The sequence below is a fragment of the Strongylocentrotus purpuratus genome, unplaced genomic scaffold (assembly GCF_000002235.5).
Source record: "Strongylocentrotus purpuratus isolate Spur 01 unplaced genomic scaffold, Spur_5.0 spur5_scaffold_3, whole genome shotgun sequence".
NCBI classification, from domain to species: Eukaryota; Metazoa; Echinodermata; class Echinoidea; order Camarodonta; family Strongylocentrotidae; genus Strongylocentrotus; species Strongylocentrotus purpuratus.
Window position 1 is genome coordinate 17,736,619 of NW_022145609.1, and position 23,995 is coordinate 17,760,613.

The following is a 23,995-nucleotide window of genomic DNA, read 5'->3' on the forward strand; positions in this document are numbered from 1 at the left end:
TATGGTTCGCGGATTAAATCAAGATCAACTGGACTGTCTTGGGAAGCTACTAGAACTGAGTGGAACACCCTCCGATACGATTTCCAAAGAGATTTGTGCCCGGGTTGCAGAACTGACAACGGAAAAGGAGATGTGTCGGAGATCCCGTCCCCGCAAACAACGTGTCAAAACAGGCGGGACGTGGTATGTCCCCGGTGGCGAATTGTTAGCACACATGGCGGAGTCAACCCAGGAGTCCCAACCCTCTGGTTCAACTATGCCCCTTGAGCACAGGGATCTAAATGATAGGCTCGTAGAGCATGGTTTTCTTGATCTCGCGCGTGAGATTATGATCATAGAGCAACGATCGGTTGCAGGGTTGTTAACATAAATAGAGCAGACTTTTGTAAATAGAAATCCAACCAAGTTTATCTTCGCATCGGAACAAAGTCGACAATTTAGTCTTTGGATTTGGCGTATCATTGGCAATTCTTTTCTGGTGTGGACCTTCTGCTTTTTTATCCCTCCCTATCTAGCCCCTCCCCCAAGAAATAACGGGAAGAGTGCCCACTATAGTAGGTTTCATAGTTGCCTTTTATGCGATGATCGGTAGGAGGGGAGAGCGTTGTGGAAGATGTCGTAATGTACTCTCATAAGTATAGACAATGTCAAAGGTATTATAAATAGATCTTTGTAGACTCTTTGTTCATTTCGAATCTTCAGCTGGTATAAAGTACGTGGCTGGTAATTTAGGCTAGTGTATATTATGACGTTTTGGTAAAAAAGTGTTAGACCTCTTCCTTTCTATACCATCGACTATAATTGCATAAGATTAACCTGAGTGTAATATGGCAAGTTTTAAACAGAATGCTAGAAAAACATTAGAACCTTGTATATATATAATATATACATGTACAAGTTCATTTTTATTTAGGGATGCTCTATGCTCTACAATTCAGGATGCATTTTCCCTTATTTGAAACACAGAATGAGAGAGAGATATAGACACTTAAATAATGTAATACAAGCTATCAAAAGCAACATGACATTTTTCATCTGCAGTGCGCATTGAATTGTTCATTATTATTAGACTCTTTCTGTTTAATATGAGTTAATACATTGAATGGTAATAACATTATTATGTTCGTTAATTATTTGTTTCCCCCCCCCCCCCTTTGTAGCTGTAGCATCTAGTGATGTATTGTACAAGTGTCTCTTTATTTTTCTTTTTAGTTTATTTGTTTGCGCTTTTCTTTTTATCAGTGAACATCAGCCTGCGAAACGTTAAATACAATCAACAAATTTATGTTAAGTGATTTTTTTTAGGGAACCCATGACAGACTTCTGTACATGTAATAGTTATCAAAACGCTTTGTGCAATGGAAGCGCCAATATGATGACATATACACGTATCTATGAAAGACTTATTGGTTAGGATTTAGTTCAGTTCGATAATGATTCCAAGTCATAGACTTGTTTCCACTTTTAATTTATCAATCTAATGTTTTTATTGTCATATTCTGGTGTTCTATATTTGTTTTACAGTGTAATTCCATCGAAGAAAGGGCTATGTCGCACTGCTTTCTTCATGTGATAAATATAACATATTATCGTGTGCAGAACAAAAAACGAGAGTAACCAATGATACATTCATCACACTTTGCAAAATAATTTAGTTGTGTGTAATTAACTTTAAAAAAGGAAGAGGTCTGTAAATATTTGTTGTCGCTAATAACTGTGTATGCTATCTGTGTCACCAGGTCCTCTTTCTCATCACAATCTTCATCAATTCATTATTATGTTTATCAGTAATGATGAATTTCATATATTTGCTATATCTTCTGTAGCTGTAGCATCTAGTAATATATTGTACATATGTGGCTTTATTTTTCATTTTAGTTTAGTTGATAACGGTGTTCTTCTTCTTTGTGAATATCAGCCTGCGAAACTTAAAATACAATACATGACTTTCTGTAACGTGTTTGGAGCGAACCCATTACAGACTTCTGAACAAGAAATCAGTTCCAAAAGGGTTCATCCGTACATGTATCTATGAAGGAATTATTGTTTAGGATTTAGTTCAGTTACGATAATGATCACAAGACATATACCTGTTTCCACTTTACCTGCGTCAATCTAATACATTTTGTTATTGTAATTTGTACACACACAACAATATTTGGGTAATCTTACTCAAATAGGGAAATAAACTTTGACACTATAGTGACACACTTAACTGAATGCATTAACTCATTAAATTGATATTATTAACGCACAGGAATGAGTTTTGTTGATTTGACATTATAGTGACATGGCAAATGAGTATTTTAAATTAGTGAGTTATTTAACCTAATGTTGTGAGTAAATCGCTCCATCTCAACTAGTGAGTAATACTTCAATTACTCAGTCAGTCAGGTTATTAGGCTCATCACATGTGGTTATATGGCAAATGAGTAATCTAAATTATTGAGTTATTTAACCAAATGTTGTGAGTAAATAGGTGCGCAGACAAAGGGCTCCCCATTATATACACACATACAAAATGACACATCTGCACATACATGTCCAGGATGTTCGATGCGAGCTGGGGATCTTACGAAGTAGTTAAGATAAGAGAGAGCCCCGTATAGCCTTGCTTATGGGCCTCACGATTGTAGGACTTCGCCATGCACTCCATACACTTCGGTCGCCGTGCACAAGAAGAGCTTCAAAATTTCAGCACCAGATCTAGATTCTATATCTAAATTGGTAGCCTTAACTCGTTTTTTATTTAAGGGATCCCCTTCAGTAATATTACTACTAATTGATTCAAAATTATGAAAAATCAAATTTACTTACACTTATTCTGTGGCTCATTGGCCGCTAAAAACGTGACGATCGGGTACGTACGTACGATCACGAACGCGTACGAATATACATCAGCGAAATATTTACGCGCATGCAAAGAGTAAGATAGCTCCTAAGACGAGTACAGCTTCGAAGAGACTGAGGTTGTTGGTTCTTTTACTCATCCAACGAATAAAGATTCTTTGACATATTAGGGAGCAAAAAGCTACTCTACACACTTGTGAATATTTTTACTCATTCGGTCACTAAAGTTGGAGAATACTCATCCAATATTAACTTACATGTACTTAAAAGGGTAAAAAGACTCATCGAGAAAATAATCGGGCCACATACTCGTTTTAAATATCATGTGTGTAAAATTTCACTAAGAGAAAGGTGGTGTATTCACCAAATGTGTAAAATAATGCATTTATTAGATATATTCTCTCGACTAAATGAGTGAGCTACGATTTTACTCACCATGCTTAGTTCCGTTTTTTGTGTGTAGTTGTTTGACATCTGTTTACAGTGTAATTACATGTAGTAAGAGCTCTGTCAAGGCTTTCTTTCGTGAGCTAAAGATAACATATTATCGTGTGCAGAACAAATAATGAGAGTAACCAATGATACATTCATCACACTTTGCAAAATGATTTAGCTTTGTGGAATTAACTAGGGAATTAAAAAGGGAAAGGGTCTGTAAATATTGCTGTCGCGTATAAATATGCATGCTATCTGTGTCACCAGGTCCTCTTTCTCATCCAAATTTGTATCAATTCATTATTATGTTTATTAGTAATGATGAATTCCATCTATTTGTTATATACTCTGTAGCTGTAGCATCTAGTAATATGTTGTACATATGTAGGTTTATTTCCAATTGTAGTCTATTTGAAAAAAAAGGTGTTCCTCTTCTTTGTGAACATTAGCCTGCGAAACTTAAAATACAATAAATGAATTTCTGTTACATGTTTTAGCGAACCCATTACAGACCTCTAAACAAGAAATCAGTTCGAAGGGTTTTGTACAATGGAAGGGTAAATATGATGATATATACACGTATCTATGAAGGAATTATTGTTTAGGACTTATTTCAGTTACGATAATGATCACAAGTCATATACTTGTTTCTACTTTTACTGTGTCAGTCTAATAATTTTGTTTTTTAAATTTAGTTTGTAGGTCTTTGATATTTGTTTTACAGTGTTACTCCATTAAAGTAAGGGCTCTGTCGCAAGGCTTTCTTTCAGGAGTTAAATATACCATATTATTGTATGCAGAACACATGAGAGTAATCAATTTCACTTTGCAAAATGCTATAGCTTTTAATTAATGGAATTACCTTTAAAAGCAAAAGGTCTGTAAATATCTGTTGCCACTTAATATAGGTAGGTCATATTTGTCACAGGGTCCTCTTCATCATCGTATCTTCATCAACTCTTTCGAAACCCATTAAAACTTGCTATCAAAACCTAGGACTTTTCTTGATGATATTTTCATCATAATAATGATTTTATTTCGTTTGATGGTGTTATGTATTATTAAAGCATTAGAACTTAAAATACCGAAAGGAAATGCATTTATTAACAAAATAATCCATGGATCGAAGCTGACAATAAGCTTCAATATATTACGAACGGGCTTAGAATGTAACATTTAGGCTCAACTACACAGAAAATGCTCAAAGACTACAGTGCCTCCCAGAAAAAAGAAACCGAGAATTATCGATGTTTTATCATAACTTAATCACATTCATAATTGACAAATGACATATACCTGTAAAGCTTAGATCCTCCTTATTCATTTGATGCAACTCACATAATGCACAATTCACGCATGAGTGATTAAAATCAATTTGAAGAGAGGAAATCAAAAAGTCCTTTGGCGGGCGTATCTGAATTTCAAAGAGAAAATCACATTTATAGAAAGTTGAGTTTCTGCCCTTTCATATGACACCTCAATCAGGAAAAATGAGCTAGGAATAACAAAGTTCTGGTTGTTTAAAGTAGTGCTTGCATTTCCATAATTTTATTAAACGAATTCGTTTTCACTGGCTGCCTGCCGTAGCAACAAGCGGAATTAACAAATTAACTCCGTTTCGTTGACAATCAGCCGTAGACGAAAGACTTGATGCTTTTTTAATCAAACGGGAAAATGGTGAGAGGCGATGGGGATTATGTACATAGTATATTTAAGCTTATTACATGCAAATCATACATGTTTATGAACTTGAACTTTGGTGAAATTGTTTGGTAAACAGATATACAGATATTCATAGAGAGAGAAAGAGAGAGAGAAAAAAGGATAGAGAGATTATAGAGAAAGACAGATAGAGAGAGGAGATGTATAAGTAATACGAAACAAAACGTTGAATATTTATTCATATGTTGATGCAATGGAAGAAAAACAAGTTTCATTGCATTCAACAGGCTCCATTCTGATACAGCATCCACATGAGACTCTACATTACCCGAGTCTGATTTGTGTGGACTACTGTAACGATAGTCAAGTCATTAACACATGCTTCTATCATGTTGACAGGTTATAATTATAACGATATTTTTATTTTCTAAATAATGTGTTAAGCACGCTGAGGTGTCAAACCGACGGAAATGTTGTTCAGATCAAGCTTAATAATCAAATAATTGTTATGATGTCACGGTTCAATTTTAAGATCGAAACTCTATTCTACTTGATGAAACATCTAGGGCCCGAATTCACAGAGGAGGTTTGTCGACAAATCTAGGTTTATGTGCGTCATATGACGCGTATCAGACCAAGGTTCAGACAAACCTTGGTTTGAATCGCGTCAAAACGCGTCAAATGACGCACATAAACCTCCTTTGTGAATTCGGGCCCTAGGGTTCGTTTATGACTCAGCGGCTGGGAACATTTTCACGGCAAAATAAGAATGGATAAACTTTATCATATTTACAATGCAGTCCCGTTTTTTAAATAAACTGAATTAGATCTGAAATCTTCAGATAGGCAACATCGCTGTCCGATAATTATTAAGAATGGTGGTCATCAAAAGGCACCATTATTTGGGACACCGGCCGGCCTCCTCGACCCGCACCCTCCCTCTTCGTCTCGTACGTCTGTCATGTCTATGGGTCTCTTGTGTGTTAACAATTTAATTAGACAACATGCTTATTAGTATTAATAATACGAAATATGGGTTGCTATTCATAACAGGAGTACGGGGTCGCTATTCATAAGACGAAATGAGGGTCGCTATTCGGAATAGGAACAGAGGGTCGCTATTCATAATATGAGCAGAGGGTCGCTATTCATAATACGAGGAGAGGGTCGCCATTCATAGTACGAAATGAGGGTCGCTATTCATAATACCAAACGAGGGTCTCTATTCGTAATACAGAGTTAGGGTCGCTATTCATAATACGTAATGAGGGTCGTTATTCATAAAAATTAAGTAGGCCTATAACAAAATGCTCGTAACAAAAGGAAATATTGGATAGAGGGCACCCTCACGGCTGCTTGTCTTCTTTTTTTTAAAAGTATGTTTATTTTACGTGCTACCTTTGATAACTATATAGAGACATCCCCCACTCCTGTGGTGACAAAAGAATGAGAAAAAAAAACATAACACTCACATAATCCTCTCGTAATTTGTTCCTCTTGTTGGAAATCCTGCCCAACCACCCTGCCCCCGACTAAGCTTATCCAGGCTTCGCCACTAAGACATTAAGTAGACCAAGCAGGCCCATTATCATAGTTATTTAAGAAATAAGTTTGCTATTTCAGAAACTAGTAATTGTTTAAAGAGAAGGTTGAGCTCTGGGAAGAGGTGAAAAATAATTTGTGAGCATTATCATTCTTAGTATGCAAGTGTGGAAGAACATCAGATAAGACATGTTCCGTGAAAAGCATGGCTCTTCAAATGCCTTCATATTCTAAATATGTCATGTAACATCGTAAAACTCGGGGGTACGATTTTTGCGCCACATCTTTCTGTGTACAGTGTTTGTAACTTTACCAAGACTTGGCCAAATTCTATCATTTTGATGATTCCAGAACCTTGCAATACACACAAATGCTTATATGATAGATGATCAACCTTTTCTTGTCGATTCCACACCGTTTCTTTCACAATGCAATAGCATGACCAGTACTCAACTTCATCTTTAAAAGGAAGAAGGCCATTGGTGATTGAAGAATAAACAATAACACGAAAAGGACAGAATCTGGACTAATGTAAAAAAATGTAATATCATATCATTCTCCCTTAGCTCAGTTGTTTTGATTCTCTTATTTCATACACATTGTGCAAGACGCCCCCCCCCCACACACACACACACACACAAACACCTCACATCTCTATCAGTCATGAGTACCATTCATTATCTGGACCCACTCTGAGGCACTGGTTTCAGCTGTTGTAAAACCTTTCCGTTTAAAAACGGAAATATCATTATAATTAGCGAAATAATCAACGAATCGATCTAAAAACGGAGACAGTCCTCATCTTCCTCACCTTCAACGGGTGTATTTTAGGGGGTTGCGCAAACTGTGTCAGATGCAAAACGTTTAAAAAAGGACAGAATCTAGACTAATGTAAATAATGTAATATCATTTCATTCTCCCTTAGCTCAGTTGTTTTGATTCTCTTATTTCATACACATTGTGCAATACGCCCCCCCCCCCACACACACACACAAACACACACAGACAAACACCCCACTTCTCTATCAGCCATGAGAACCATGTGGTCGTGGTCGAGTGGATACGTCGACGGACTGTCGATCTTAAGGTCCGCGGTTCGAGTCCCGCCACGGCACTAATGTCCTTTGGTAAGACATTGATCTACATTTGCCACACTCAACCCAAGTGATGTAAATGGGTACCTGGCAGGAATTAATTCCTTGAAATGCTAGAGCGCCGCAGTGGGTGCCTTGCTAAAACCAGGGTAATAATCTGGGCAGCGTCAGGAGCGTCACAACGTGACGGACATGTGCGCCATTTAAGAAGCCACCATTATTATTTATTATTATTATTATCTGGACCCACTCTGAGGCACTGGTTTCAGCTGTTTGTAAAACCGTTCCTTTGAAAACGGAAATGTCATTATAATTAGCGAAATCAACGAATCAATTGGTAAATTAAGGAATAAATTGGTCATTATAACTAAAAATCAAAATTCAATAATACGATATTTATGCAAGATCATAAAGATATCTAAGCTACACTGTCGCTCATAACGTTGGAATATTTTTTGTTTACCCCAATTTATGAAATTATTTTGACAATGATTTATTCCTAATAGATCTAGATAATAGTATACATTCTCAGATTTTATTTAATAATAATTTGCCAGTGTTTGATTTTCGTGACTGCTAAAGCATGTGTATGCTAATATGCTTATCAATTAGGGGACCTACGCCCCTACGTCATCAATGACAGTAATGAGGATTAATGCCCCACAAAAGGGCACTAATATAGCACATCGACACGCTTTTGATCCTGGGGCCTTACAGTTACGAGGCTATTGCTTTACCACTGAACCATGAGTGTACGCAGCGGAGGCTAGGGTAGCCTGGTAGGCTGATGCTAGATCCATCAGAGTCACAAAGGAGTAGATAAGAGCTTGTGTTTAGGGATGTGGTCGAGATTGGTCGGGGGAAAATGGGTGATCGGGTTTGATTGGACTTGGTCGGGTTGGTTTGATCGGCAGTGGGAACCACCATGATAGTGTGTGGTAATTTCAATGGCCACAACACTATATGGGGAAGTGGCAAAACTGATCCAAATGGTCGAGAAATCGAAAAGTTTGCAGAAAAACAGTAATCTTGTAATATTGAATGATGGTAGGAAAACTCGGCTGGACCCCCAAACAGGGAAGCTATCGTGTCTCTATATTACATTAGGTACAGCTTTAGCAGCAAAGAGCAATAATGTATTCCTAAAATGAAACGGAGGGACCGCATGCTTGCTCCCAAAATCTCCGGCTCGTAACAAAAGAAAAAGGTCTACCCGTATTGACTCATTGATTCACTGAGTGGGGGGGGGGGGTAAACCACTGATAAGCTGGTGGAACGATACTGTCTTAAAACCTTTGTACACCTCAATTGATAATAGAATATAAATTAAAAAGGGCTTGTGCCTAATGTTTCATTAGGTAATCCAAGGTACGCCACTGGAGAACTTTTAGTTCAAAAATAAATTGCTTCACTCCTATTGGAGATGTATGGAAAACAATTCATGAAAAATCTAAGCGAAACAAAATTTTAGTAGTAGCAAATGACAAAGATTACAGTCTGAAAAGCAAACTTGGAGGATCCCCTATAAAACATGAATAGACGAACAATTATAATACTGCACAAACTTAAAAGCGTGATGGGTAGATCTAACAATTCTTCTCCACGCCAAGATGAAATCATTTTGTCATTGATTGCCGAGCCAGGCGCGGATCCAGGATTTCTTAGGGGAGGGGGCCCAATTTTTTGTTTTGCTCCCGAAAATTTGAAAATCGCGCCGGCCGAAAAGTCGCTCAGTGGAGGGTAGTGAGCACTATTTTTTGCTCCCGAAAATGTGAAAATCGCGCCGGCAGAGAAGTCGCTCAATGTGGGGGGGGGGGGGGGGGGGGGGGGGGGTAGTGAGCACATTTTTGTTTTTTTTGGTCCAACCCCCCCCCCCAAAAAAAAGGTAAAAATCACGTGTTTTTACATGATTTTTTTCCTCAAGGGGGGGGGGGGGGCTAGATCCGCCACTGTGCCGAGCTACCTATCCAGTCATGTTTAACCCTTTTTAAATTACTGAATAGAATCTGGGTCAAGACCGAAATTCTAGATCATTAATGGCGCCCAGCACTCCTGATGCCAATTATTAAGAAGGATGTAAACCCTTCTCACCCTTCATCTTATTGCCCTATGGCTCCGACTTCAGAAATTTGCAAAAATAATGGAAAGATTGCCTCAGAACCGCCTAAAGTATCAACATGAATCCTATTCGAAGTGGCTTTAGAACAGGTAGGAATACTCTGGACCATCTTTATACGTCTAGACACGGATGTAGCAAAAGCTATAGCTGAAAGAGATGTAAGCATTAATATGTCACATTCTCAAGAAACATGAATCGGGATAAGTCAGTATTTCTCAATCTAACAAAAAAACCTGGTAAGGATATGAATAATTTAGTTGTTAAATTTACATACGTATTATAAGGAAACTAGAGCTAACAAATAGCAACATGCTCATTCATGGTTGGAACTCGAGTAAATCTTTGATCATTGCGCATTTCATGTAAATGCAACCGACAAATTTGTACAGTAAAAGTGTATGACCGACATTTAAGGTGCTCATTCAATCTGTATTGCCGTTGTCAAAACTGCAGAATTGATAAAGCCGATCGCGAACACATTAACAATTCAACAAAATACGGTTATTTCTACAGTTTCGTGCGTCACCTATTGAAATATGCGAACAATACCTTTACTTAATAATGAGAGCACAATTTCTTTAGGCGATACAATAGGAAACTATGACACATCAAAATGATTCCTCTGAAGGAATGTGGAATGAAAAGGTGTCACGCACGTGTTCCCCTCTAGTCGAATGGTAGAAGACAAGAGAAAACAAGAAGGTGAAAGAGAGAGAGAGAGAGGGAGAGAGAGAAAGAAGTTGAAGGAGCATGAGTATATGCATGTAAAGGCAGTTCACTGTCCGGACTGTTCCCGTGTGTCGCACGCCCATATTAGCTGAGAAAATAACACACCCTCACCGCTAAAAACGGAGGCAGCCCTCACCTTCTTCACCTTCAACGGGTGTATTTTAGGGGGTTGCGCAAACTGTGTCAGATGCAAATTGATGATTGAAAAACGCAAAACGTTTAAAAAAGGACAGAATCTAGACTAATGTAAATAATGTAATATCATATCATTCTCCCTCAGCTCAGTTGTTTTGATTCTCGTATTTCATACACATCGTGCAAGACGCCCCCCCCCCACACACACACACAAACACCCCACTTCTCTATCAGCCATGAGTACCATGTGGTCGTGGTCTAGTGGATACGTCGACGGACTGTCGATCTTAAAGATAAACTTTAGTACTGGTAATGCGATTGCATTGTGAAATGCAATGAAAATGTATACCCTTATTGTGCATACAGGAATTAAATATTTCACTGAGGTATTCCTCTATGTATTACCTTTCAACTGGGCAAAAAAGAAATTGAAAAAAAAAATCACCCAAACTTAGTTTTGGCGCACTTTCGTTCCTCCCTGGCCCACTGTTCGCCGGTCCGTAGTCGGCCCGGCTGCACCACCGGGGCATAACGCATTATATAATCTGACATTTTCTATTACATAATAGAAGATAGTACATCAAATACACCACAACATGAATAAAACAAAAACAAAATGTAACAAAAACAAATGAATCTATCCCTTGAAAGGTTTTGCACATAATATAAAACAGTTATCATTATGCAACGCAGAAATACTTGTGGATGCTTTGCCACTTTGCAATATGCTTCTCAAATTTGTTTTTCTTTTTTGCAATATCATCGTCAGTGGATTTATAAGACAAAATATAATTATTAAATTGTTTCAAACTAGGTATACTGTATTGATGTTTATAACGTAGAATGAACTGTTTACCAAGTAGAGTAATACAATTAAAAGCTGAGGTTGCTTGACTTTTTGGTTCGGTAATTCCAAATAAAATAAGTCTGCCTGTAAGAAAATAATCTGGATTAAAATCAGTCACTCTTCTGCGTAGCGCATTCCAAAAGGCTGCAATCTTAGGTCATGTAAAAATAAATGGTCCAAAAAGAAGAAGAAGGAAAACTGTACTATCCAAGAGGCAGAACATTCCTCTGGTGCAGTTGGAGTAACAGACAGTGTACCTGTTACTCATTTAGATCTTAACTGTTGTAGAAAAAGTAAAAGATCGTTACTTTTGAAGTTGTAATGTTTGACAGAGGATCGTGTTGAAAAGCGAACAATCAAGTTCATTAAAAAGGAAGCAAATACTGAAAAAAAAACTCCACTGAAACGAACACTAGAGTATACAAATGGGAACTGGACTATATTTGAACTTTGAACTTTGAAATTTATTTGATTTCCAGGTACATGTATAAACAAAATAGAAATAACAACACAGAGCATATAACATTAAGAGTTACAAGACAATGAAAATGCCATCAGCTATCGCTTGAGGATTACCTATTAAAAAGAATTTCGATTCTGTCATGAGGTTCTCCACATCCACTGGTGTTACATATAAATAGATTTAAGACGTAACGGGAAAATAACATAACATTATTCAAGTTCATTCATCAAGCATAATAACTTTATAGAATGATTGCATGTATGTTGAACTTTATGGCATGAAGAAAATAACAATCGTGTACGGCATGTAACAGTAAAATAAAATAACATAATTCAAGTTCATTCATCAAGCATAATAACTGTATAGAATGATTGCATGTATGTTGAACTTTGTGGCATGAAGAAAATAACAATCGTGTACGGCATGTAACAGTAAAATAAAATAACATAATTCAAGTTCATTCATCAATCATAATAACTGTATAGAATGATTGCATGTATGTTGAACTTTGTGGCATGAAGAAAATAACAATCATGTACGACATGTAACAGTAAAATGAAATAACATAATTCAAGTTCATTCATCAAGCATAATAACTTTAATAAAGAATGATTGCATGTATGTTGAACTTTGTGGCATGAAGAAAATAACAACCATGTACGGCATGTAACGGCACAATAAAATAACATAATTCAAGTTCATTCATCAAGCATAATAACTTATAGAATGATTGCATGTATGTTGAACTTTGTGGCATGAAGAAAATAACAATCATGTACGGCATTTAACAGTAAAATAAAATAACCTGGCTGGATTTGAATAGTGACTTCACATTGTATCGGGTCTGATAGTTTAACAAAAATATGTATGTATTCTTTGTATTTGATGAAAAGGGGGATGTAGTGATATGCATATATATCTCATTAGTCATAAGCAAACAGCGCCACCTTGTGGTGATATGTCACATAGACAACAACACGAGTACAACGATGGATGCTATACAATGGACCGACTACAAGTAGGTCCATGGCTATACCGTGCGAGTCTCACGTACTGATAAGTATGTATCAAGTAATAAAGTTATATTTGAGCTTAACTAGATTGTCAAGCATGATTATATTTAGATCTATTAGGAATAAATCTTTGTCAAAATCATTCAATAAATTGGGATAAAAATGAATATACCACCTTTATGACCAACAGTGTATGAACAATTAATGCATGAAATCTAGTTTAGTAATTTAATGTACACTCTTAACTAACATTGAAAATACAAATGTATTTATAACTGATAATAAATGATATTAAAACATTCTGTAAATTTGAAAGCATTATATCGTCCTACATTCAGTGCTAACAAAAACAGACACTAAACAAACCTCCTCTTGTCATTTTATCTTTTTGGGAATCGATAATGCAAGATTGTTTGAACATGTATTTAAAGGTGTCCACAGAGCTTGCCATTCTCAATGATCTGTCAAACTGATTCCATGCTATAATTGAAGAAACAAGGGGGCTATGTTTAAAGTATTCTGTTTTATACTTTGGCACAGAAAGTAAACCTTCAACTACCTGCCTCGTATTATGCTGATGAATGTCACTTACTTTAATTAAACTTACTAACACGCTGAAATTCAAAACGTTTCTCAATTGGCATCCATTTCAGATTGCTAATCAATTCACTGGATGGGGTCTCGTAACTGTTGTTTGAAATTATTCTAGCAAAGTTTTTGAAAATTCTTGAGTTTATCTGTTTGTTCCTGATACCGATTTGACCACACAGAGAAACAATTATCAAAGTGAGACAATACCAGTGCATTATACAGCAACTTTAAAGATGTTATTGGTAAATAGTCCTTAGCTCGTTTTATTACACTGATATTTCTTTGCGTTACTTTTGTTACTTTGTCAACGTGCTTGGACCAATTCAATATTATTCATCAATTAATATACCAAGACATTTGACGACGTTAATTCTTTTCAATGCCTTTCCATTTATAGAAACGTTGAAGGTTGTTATTTTATTCAAATTTGCACGCGAAGCTATGACCATGACGCAAGTTTTTTTCTGTGTTTATTACAAGACGGTTTTTGTATGTTACCCAGTACATCTTGTCTTTGTATTCTGTTGTGTTTTTCTCTAGAGCGCTTAGGGACATGTTGTATTATTATGTTATGCGCTATACAAGAACGGTTAAATTATTATTTATTATTAATCCATACCATTAATTCTTGTAATGCGAAATAAAGTTTTTGTTCAACCTCAGCTACGCTACTTCCACTTACAGTTAAAGTGGTATCATCTGCATACCTGCATAAATTCACAATGTAACAGGTTTTGTTCAACATAGAAGCAATAACATCAACCTGTACACTTCCAAATGAGTTTATTGCATAGCCATCATAAGTCCTTTCTTTGGAAAAAAAGAATTTCATTACAAATTTGATCTATTTTATATGAAGTAGCCTACATGTACTACTATAATGAATATAAAAAGTACACAATTTACAATGAACAGTTTTTTAAATATTCTAATATGTAAAACAAAATATAAGGGACCAGCTGTAGGCCAACGGGCAGTTATTAGGCCTACTTCTTCTTCCCCAGTCCGGCCCTAAGGGCTAGAAATATACCCGTAGATGCGTATACCGACGCGTACAGCAGGATTTAAGACCATTTTGAAAAAGTACCCGTTTTCTTTAAAATGACCCCAAATTGACGTTTTTTAACCCCTTAATGCGGCACCACGCGGACCGCGTCCAATCTATCAAAATAAAAAAACACCTTCTTTATACACGTTTTCTTGGCCACGCATGCTTAAAGTATTGCCTGAGACCCTCGGGCTACCCGTCTCTACGGACAATAAATTATGAAAATTGCGAGATAACACTTGCATAGTGAGTTCGAATATGAATTCCTATGTACCACACATGAATGTTAATAACTGATTACTTAGGTTTTTAACATGTGAACCTCCTGGATGTACATCGTCCGCAATTAATTGCGCACTTGACATGCTCCAAGAGTCCATGAAAGCTATGTTTTCGGCAATATCTCGTCGTATAATGTATTCCATACGTCTGGCCAGCCAATCAGAGTGATACAGACGTTGCTTTTCGCTAATATGTTCGCGCGTGTTCGCACCCTTGAAGACCACGAGCGTGGACGGGCTGCGCTCCCGCAGACGCGCAACGGCCGCCATGATTGTTCGCATTCGTTGCGCGAAAAACCACTCCGGTTGGTGGGTGAAATGGGACCAAAGTGAGATTACAACCACCGAATTTTCATCACCAGCAATGTTGTCAACTTCGTTCGCTATGTAATGGATGTCCTTCACTGTGGCCCATTCGTTCCTCCCTATCGGGTACGCATGGAAACGAAACATCATACTGATGTTGAAGACCTGGGGAGTGTTTCACAAAGATCCTAAGTTGAACTTATCTCTAAGTTGGACTTAAAATTCATGGGAAGCCATTAGCGTCCTTGAAAATATTTTTTTTTTTTTTTTTAGAAGGCATAACATTTTGATTCAAATCATTCATATTTTTTATTATCATGGGAGATTTCATGTTCTTGATGTGGAATTGATGAAAAGTCTAAAATACTCCAATTTTTGCTTTTGAATATATTTCATTTTAAGGCTCTAATGGCTGTCCATACTTTTTAAGTCCAACTAAGTGTTAAGTTCTACTTAGGATCTTTGTGAAACACTCCCCAGGTCTAACACCCGCGTTGGACCGACGTGCCATTGTGGTTCTGGACCAGGTGGCGTCTTCTTTAATCCTGGTCCAAGTCGCTCCACGTAGAACTCGAAGAGCTGGCGGATCGTCGAATCTCCCAAGAAATACAGCTTCTTCCCCGAGACACAATTTCGCATTTCGTCGAGCGGGAAATTGAGAATTCTGCAGGATGGATTGTACCAAATGTCGTTGAAATAGTAGCCAGAGGTGAGGAGGTTTCCAATATTGCACTCATTTGTACAGATGGGAAGATTTATAACTTTTTGGTCGCATTCTCTGATGCCGATTTTGGTTCAGATGAATCTGGATATGTGAACAAATTTATAGAAAGAAACTTTTGTTAATATTTAGATTTCAACAAGTAGACCAAGATTGGTTCTAATTTTTGTGTATGCTTTATATTCTGGGTAAACGCTCTTTTCATTTGTATATTTTATATAGGGTGTTTCTACATACATGTAATATGACCAGTTGGGTACATGCTGAACTCTTTTCTGTCTGTATTTGTTCACTTTCGATGTAAATTGTACGTATTTGTCTTGTCTATTTTTGTTTTTGTTTGGTAATGTTTAATAAAAATTGCCTACATTGTAATAAGATTGTATGAGGTCAACTTAAGAGTGCAATATGGAACTGGTGGTTATATTTTGTCCGTCCCCCCCCCATCAGTTCCAAGTACAAGTACAGGCGAATAAACATGAGAAGAAAAAAAGAAAAAAAAGATTGGTTCTTATATCGGCACAGGATCTTGATTGTTCAATACTTTCTAGGATGTGATTTTTCCTTTAAAAAAAGTGCAAACTAAGTACAGTGCAAGACATGTCGATACAGAGGGCGTTTGGCCAACTTGGTTTCAGTTTGTCAAATCAAGAAGTTTTAAGAGATGGATTCCTATCTAGCTCATTCCCTTTGTACCATCTTCGATGCCGCCAGGAGAAAATATGTCAGGCATGTGCTTGATTGGACCTTCCTTGCAGATACGTAGGCAACAGATTCCTGCCTAGCTGCAAACTATCAGGCCACTTTCAAAGGGAAATATGCTTTTGTAATGCTAATTACTTTTCGCTACCACTCGTCTGATAATACGAGCAGTGCACAGTGCTTACTTTTAATACAGGAGGCAAGTGAAAGAAAATGGAGCAAAATTTCCTGAAATATTAATCAAAATTACTCGACTGGGCATGTGTGGGCTCTTATCTGACATATAACATCATAAAGAACTGTGCACGAACAAATTCACTTTTTATTTTCGAGCCGCAAGTAATCGGAAAAAGTGTCAAATTGCAGGTTTTAGGACCGTAAAATGTTTTTATTTTTCACAAATTAAAGCTGTTATCATACAATGTAAGTAAATTTCTTGACACAATTAGACTGTTGTATTCATATTTTATCATCTGTTCGATTTTCCCCTTGTTAGTTCAAATAAAAAGTGAAATATTAAGGAAATTTCTTTGTGACAATAATCACTACTCAAGCTTTCCAATGATATTGACGGCTTCGAAACTCGGACATCAAAGATAACAGCACACCTGTAGATTATATAATTGTGCAACCATATAAAATGGCAGCTGCTTGGAATAATGTGTTGCCAGTTGGGTCTCAAGTTCTTAAAACTCCTTGGTCAAATCAGGGTAGGGATTCTTTTGTTTGTGCTTGCTCAACGAAGCAGATTTCGCCATATTGTGCCCAACTCAAGCGGGGTTGGCTGAACTCTCCTAATAAATGACCGTGTCAAATCACTCTGAGCAACAGAGCAAGTTAATTTACCTTAACTCGTTGTGTTGAGTAAGAACCTCCCAGAGCCTGCTCGGAACAGATCTAAAAACGTTATATTCTACACCGATTCGATGTGCAATTTTTATCTGAACCGATAGCAATCAATATCAGGATTATACGGGCTACGGTAGTAAGTATCTATTCTAAATCAAATCTGCACTTACTTCTTATCGTTCCTCGGACTTCGACCTGAATTTTCGTAGGAAGATCACTTTTTGGACTGTTGATAGAAGGAAAAATCACATTCCTCAAACTTAAACTGATGTAGAATTGAAGTTAGTCACGTAATTCGTATATCTGTCAGCTTCTTTTCTCGTCATTTCCCCTCCCAAGTTCAATTTCTCCATCTTTCTCTTTTGTTCTCTTCCATTCTTCTTAAATTGATAGGAGGGGCATGCGCCTCAGGCACATAGAAAAGTCCTGGGGAATGTTTCACAAAGACTAAGATCGACTTTAAGTTGAACTTAACTATGGCAGGCCTTTCATGCCACTAGTTCCTCTAACCGTTCCTGGCATTGGTTTCTCATGGGACGTACAAATCGTGGTCACAAATCTACATAATTTACCTTTTTTGATAGTTCATTATTGAAGAAAAAATAATTGAGAGACCAATGGTGAGAGCGATCAGTGACATGAACATCCTGCCATAGTTAAGTCCAACTTAAAGTTGATCTTAGCCTTTGTGAAACACCCCCTGGTCACCATCAGGGGAGGCGATTTCTTTTCATGACCGGGGGGGGGGACGAAATGCGAGGGACGAGGGAGCACAGTGAAGGAGAGGGGTGAAGGTGACGGAAGTGACTACCCCCTCACAGGTAATACCAACGGAATACAGATTTTCTACATTATTTACTTGTACACTTTGAAGGATATTATGCGAGGGAGCGTAGCGACAGATCCAGAAGATATTTGCATTTTTATATAGTCTAAACGCTGCACCCTTGGGCATTCCAGAGCCTAAAAGGGTGATGCAGTCTTTGGTCAGTATCTGCTATATATTTTTTGTTTGTACTTTTTCAAATTTTCCCGGGAAGGGGGGGGGGGGAGAGGATGACCCCCCCCCCCCCTAAACAAATTGAGGGGGCGTGTCCCCGTTCCGCCTGGGATCGCCGCCACTGGTCATCATCACATTTATGGAAAAGTAGCATTGATCACGGTAAGTTCAATATGTCTTATGATATGTCAGTAGCGGATCCCGGAAAATACTGATGACCCTTTGTTTTGTGCTCTACCCGTCACATAATTGTTTAACTTGTGACCCCCTCTTTGCCCGCCCCCACCCCGGCAGTGCCAGAGATTCCATGATCCACCGATGTATATACTGACTACTCAATATATTCACATCTTCATACCTACTCGCTCGCTTATTTATCAACTAGGCCTTTCCTATCCTTGCTATCAGCTACTTTTACTCTTAAAGATTGAATTTGAATGTAGGCCTACTTACATCAAGGTTAACTTGTCATGGGATGATAAAAGCGACGCATCATACCAGCCTGCCGTGCTGGAGTCACATCGATGTTCCCGCCAGTCGCTGCACTTAAGTTTCGGTGATTTGGGCGTGTAGCAAAACCAGGGAGATCCCGTAGCCTTATCGGTAAAGTTGCATAGGTCAAGCTGTAAAATATGAGTCAAGGTATTATGTTTGATTCGGTTTATACTATAATTGATTGTTCTCTTTCATTTTGTCTGTTCTATCTTCCTTTATTGCAGGATTGCACCTGGAGCATTTGATTTCAAGTGGATTTGGCGACTTACAAATCTCATGTTATTGTTATTTATTATTAGGAGTGTCACGTATGACAGACATGAGCGCTATACAAGAACCCGCTACTATTATTATTATTATTATCATTATCGTCATCATTAAAGGCCCACTGCACTACTTGTAGCTACTTGCGCCCTCTATATAACAAACAATGCCTAATCGATGACCATTGGTCCCCCATGATCCTCTTTTTCTTATGTTAACTGAGAGCTGAATTGATGAGATAACCACCTGTCCAGTGACCTTGCAGGGCGATCTAATCCCTCCTGTAAACTATGGCAGATAAGCTTTAATATTACTTGGCACTTCCATCTAAAATGATGGAGTCTGAACGATTTACACGTTGTATACAAAGCGTGAGAAATTGCTTTATTTTAAAAGTACAATTTCAGAGCCTGAGATTAGCGAACCCGAACCACTTGAAACTTTCTGTACACCATGGGGGGGGGGGGGGGGGGGGGGGGGGGGGGGGAGAGAGAAAAGAGAGAGAGGGGGCGGAAGTGTAACTATGGTGACGAAAATTCGTCAGTTCCAGGATAGTACCTACTATATTTAATCTTTACATTCCTGGCATCCACTCATATTTTGTTCAAAGGTTCAATCCAGTCTGTAACATTATACAAATTGTTAAATGCATTTACAATTATAATTGTTGTTAAAAATAATGAAGGATAAAAGGCCCCTTTACCGGATGTCCACAGAGTACAATGTTGCAGAAAGTCTCTTCTTTGTGCGTACCGTCTGCGGACACAAACTTGCCGCGGTAAACGTACCGCGCTGGAGCTGCGTCGCGGAAACGGCGAATCACATCGACCGCTTCACTGGGATGAACCAAGGTCACCTTAACGTGGACCTTCCCTGGCCATTTCAGAGTAAAGAGAGCCCTGTAAGTCCCATTTCCTAGATCGATCACTTCTCCATCCGTTGCAGAACTCGCAGAGAACGTTGAATTCTTGGTGAATATCTTAGCCCGGAAGTAATCACCGCCATATCGTTTCAGCCGTCCACATCCATCGCGGGCCTGGATTAGTAACTCGAGCCGATCATGTAGGAAGTATACCGTTTTTGCATTACTGATTTTATTGTCGCTGTACTTGGCACTTGTCAGATTCTCCCTCGTTGTCCATCGTACGTTGGAGGGCGGGCTTCGTTGTATCGCATCTTTGAGATGATTCACTGGGCATGAACCTTTCCCCACGGGGCAGACAACACCTGTATCATCAACCGATGAATAGTAGAGTACTGGTTGTAAGCAAGGTCTAAATACATCTATGTGTGCGATTCCAGTAGCCTGAAACAAATTAATAGTAAAAGTTCAATCATTATGAATCTGTACATGAACACTCATATTGGCCTCTATTCATTAAAGAAAATAATGGGCCTTATTGTTAACAACTACAAAACTGTTTCAATTAAATATGTTGGTTCTTCAATTCCTATGAAATCATCCAAGATTAACTAGCGCAAAAAACAAAAACAACCGCATTTAGTTTTTTAATGAATAATAATTGGCAAATTTGAGGTTTTGAAGAAAAAGAAAAAAAATCAGAATTGTTTAATTTTCATTCTAGAAAATATGCAATCATACATGCACCTCAAATGAAATTATTGCAAATATCTTTCTATTCAACCCCTATATGGACAAAAATATATACCGTCATCAATAACGAAGAAAATGCAAGTTCATGAAATTGTCTGTACAGAACAAATTGGAAAGAAGCTCGCAAGATACGTCGCAATTAATGTTGCCAATTTGTTTGGTAATAAACGCAATCGAAATGACGTTTCTTCTGAAACAAGAATTAGAAATATGAACTGGAAAGAATGAACTTGCCTGTATGAAAGAGTGCACGGAATTACAAGATCCCAGTCCACAATCAAGCCACAATCCGATTAAACAAACGATGAAAAGATTGATCAGCAGGAACATTTTTTTGGGAGACATCGCACCTAATAAACGATAAAATTTAATACGACAACACTATAATTTCAGTTCTCGGATATCACTGGATTTCAAGAAAAAAATATTTCTTTTTTATAAACATGAGCATACTGTATGTCGTGAAATCTCCTTGCCTGTCAGTTGAGAAAGGAATCTAGTATTAAGAAAACTCCGTTTCGTTGAAGATCAGCCATGCATCAGGTCTTTCGTCTTCTTTGTGCATGGCTGATCATCAACGAAACGGAGTTAAGTCTTTTGTCAACTCTATTCGTTGCAACGGCAGGCAGCCAGTAAAAACGAACTCGTTTGATCAAATTATGGAAATGCAAGCCTTACTTTAAACAAACAGAACTTTGTTATTACTGGCTCACTTTTCCTGATTGAGGTGTCATATAAAAGAGCAGAAATTGAACTTTCTAGAAACGTGATTTTCTCCTTGAAATTCAGATACCGCCCGCCAAATGACTTTTTAGTTTCCTCTCTTCAAATTGCTTTTAATCACTCATATAAATATGAATCATACGAGTTACATCAAATGAAAGAGGAGGATCTAAGCTTTCCAAAGATGTGTCATTTATTATTTATTATTGTGATTAAGTTATGATAAAACTTCGATACTTCTCGGTTTCGTTTTTTCTGGGACACACTGTACAGTTACCAAAGAGGTACCATTAAAAAAAATGCATATCATACAGGAAGTCAGGAAATCACAGGAAATAATATAAAGTCATTTACATGTAGACTATGGGATGGACATTAAAACACGGAGAGCTCAAACGGGCTAGAATACTACGGTTTAAAAGCTGGTGAGCACCATACGGTAGCGGTCACATAATTTTGTTATTGTAGCCGCACGGCGTATTTGAACTTTTGGAGACAGAAAAATCTGCGGCCGCCGTAGGTTTTTGACAAAATAAGGCAGACACCGGTAACCGCAAGGTGCCCGTAAGGCGGCCGAAGGGTAAACCATACGGCGACCATGCGGCCAGACTGATGCTACCGCTTCAACCCTGGGGGGTGTTTCACAAAGATCCTAAGTAGAACTTAACACTAAGTTTGACTTAAAAATTATGGACAGCCATTGGAGCCTTAAAATGAAATATACTCAAAAGCAGAAATTCAAGTATTTTAGACATTTTATAAATTCCACAACAAGAATATGAAATCTCCTTAATGATAGAAAATATGAATGATTTGAATAAACATTTTATGCCTTTCAAAAATATTTTTACCAAACATTTTCAAAGATGCTAATGGCTTTCCATAATTTTAAGTCCAACTTAGAGTTAAGTTCTACTTAGGATCTTTGTGAAACACCCCCCAGGACTATATAAAACGCATGGCCACCGTACGCCTGACGTACGATCGCCGTGGAACCGCTCTACGGCATGGCTACGGCGTGTCTAATCGCTACGGCAAACCTAGAAATTAATAATAATAATAATAATAATAGTGGCTACTTGTATAGCGCACAGGTCCACCTTTCGGTGCTCATGGCGCTTAGAAAAGAGTACATGTAACAGGCATAAGAAAGAAAAAACAATAAACGAAAAACAAATTCGGAATTCTCCTAGACATAGTAAATTAAAATATTGCAATAATTACAACGAAAGAAACAAATAGGTTTTTAGTTGTAATTTGAATGTTTCTGTCGATGACAGTTGACGTAATTTTAGAGGGAGCTTATTCCACAGTTTTGGACCCATGGCTGAGAAAGCCCGTTCACCCCAAGCAGTTTTATTCTGGGTGTATTAAGTAATAGTGTGTCTGATGAGGAGCGAAGACTTCGTGTGGGGTTGTATTTTGAAACAGAGTTGCTCAGGTATGCAGGGAAGAAAGAGAGTAAACTGAATGATGTACAAGTAACATAATTTTAAAAATAATCCTTTTTTCAACTGGCAACCAATGGAGAGAACGGAGAATTGGTGATATGGAATCAGATTTCTAGTGAATGTTAATAGGCGGGCTGCAGAATTTTGAAGTCGTTGCAGTTTTGTGACATCTTTTTTGGAAGGTTACAGAACAATGAATTTGCAAAATCTAAACGAGAAGAAATTAAAGCATGAATTAAGATCTCAGCCGCAGGGTTAGGGTTATAACTCCGCGTTATAATCCTACTATTTATAATCCCCTATTTTAGTCAGACGAGCTCTGATTGGTCAGTGCATATGCGCATGAGCTACAGCAATGGCGCATCGTGTCGATATAGGTACTGACAAATGAAGGAAAATTAGCATAATTTACATATTTTAGTCATGTTAGGGAATTATCATGTTTCATTTGGGCATATTATTTGTGTGAAAGTTATCCAATCAAGAATAAGGGTTGTACCGAAGGTTATATTTGATGATTTAATTAAATTAGCAGAAGTGTTGTTTTACTAACTAGTACATAATTGTCTTCTTATACGTGTTGGTTCTTACAGTCTGCACTTGTGTTGAGTTCAATCTAACTGTTGTTTAGGTAAGCATTAAAGCCTTTCGACATATAACTCGACATTCTGGTCTGATTTCTTTAGAGCAGTGAAACGTAGACAAAGGGGCGAGAATCAGTGACTGTTAGGTGATTACGAAGCATGGATGATTGATTGCTCGAGGGATGATCAATAATTGGTTGATGCTGTGCATAAGAAGGGTGTAGATCTACTCCCCACAGGGTGTCGAATCGATCATAAAGGGTATAAAATTCAACCCCACGGGTGTAAATTTGAACCCAATTTTTCATGAAAATGGAACCAAAAGGTGATAATTAAGCACCATTGGGTGCAAATTTCACTCCTTAAAGGGAGTAAAATCATAACCTTGGGGTGCAAATTTACACCTTCTTATGAAAATAAAACAAATTACTCCCTGAGGGGTGTCGCTTATGCGACAAGCACTTACTCCCTATAGG

At 37.7% G+C, this 23,995-nt stretch overlaps 1 pseudogene; it reads right to left on the minus strand.

Annotated features, from left to right (window-relative positions):
- Positions 1-14,589: 14,589 nt before the first annotated feature.
- On the minus strand, positions 14,590-20,467 carry LOC583557 (annotated as a pseudogene).
- Positions 20,468-23,995: the final 3,528 nt, after the last annotated feature.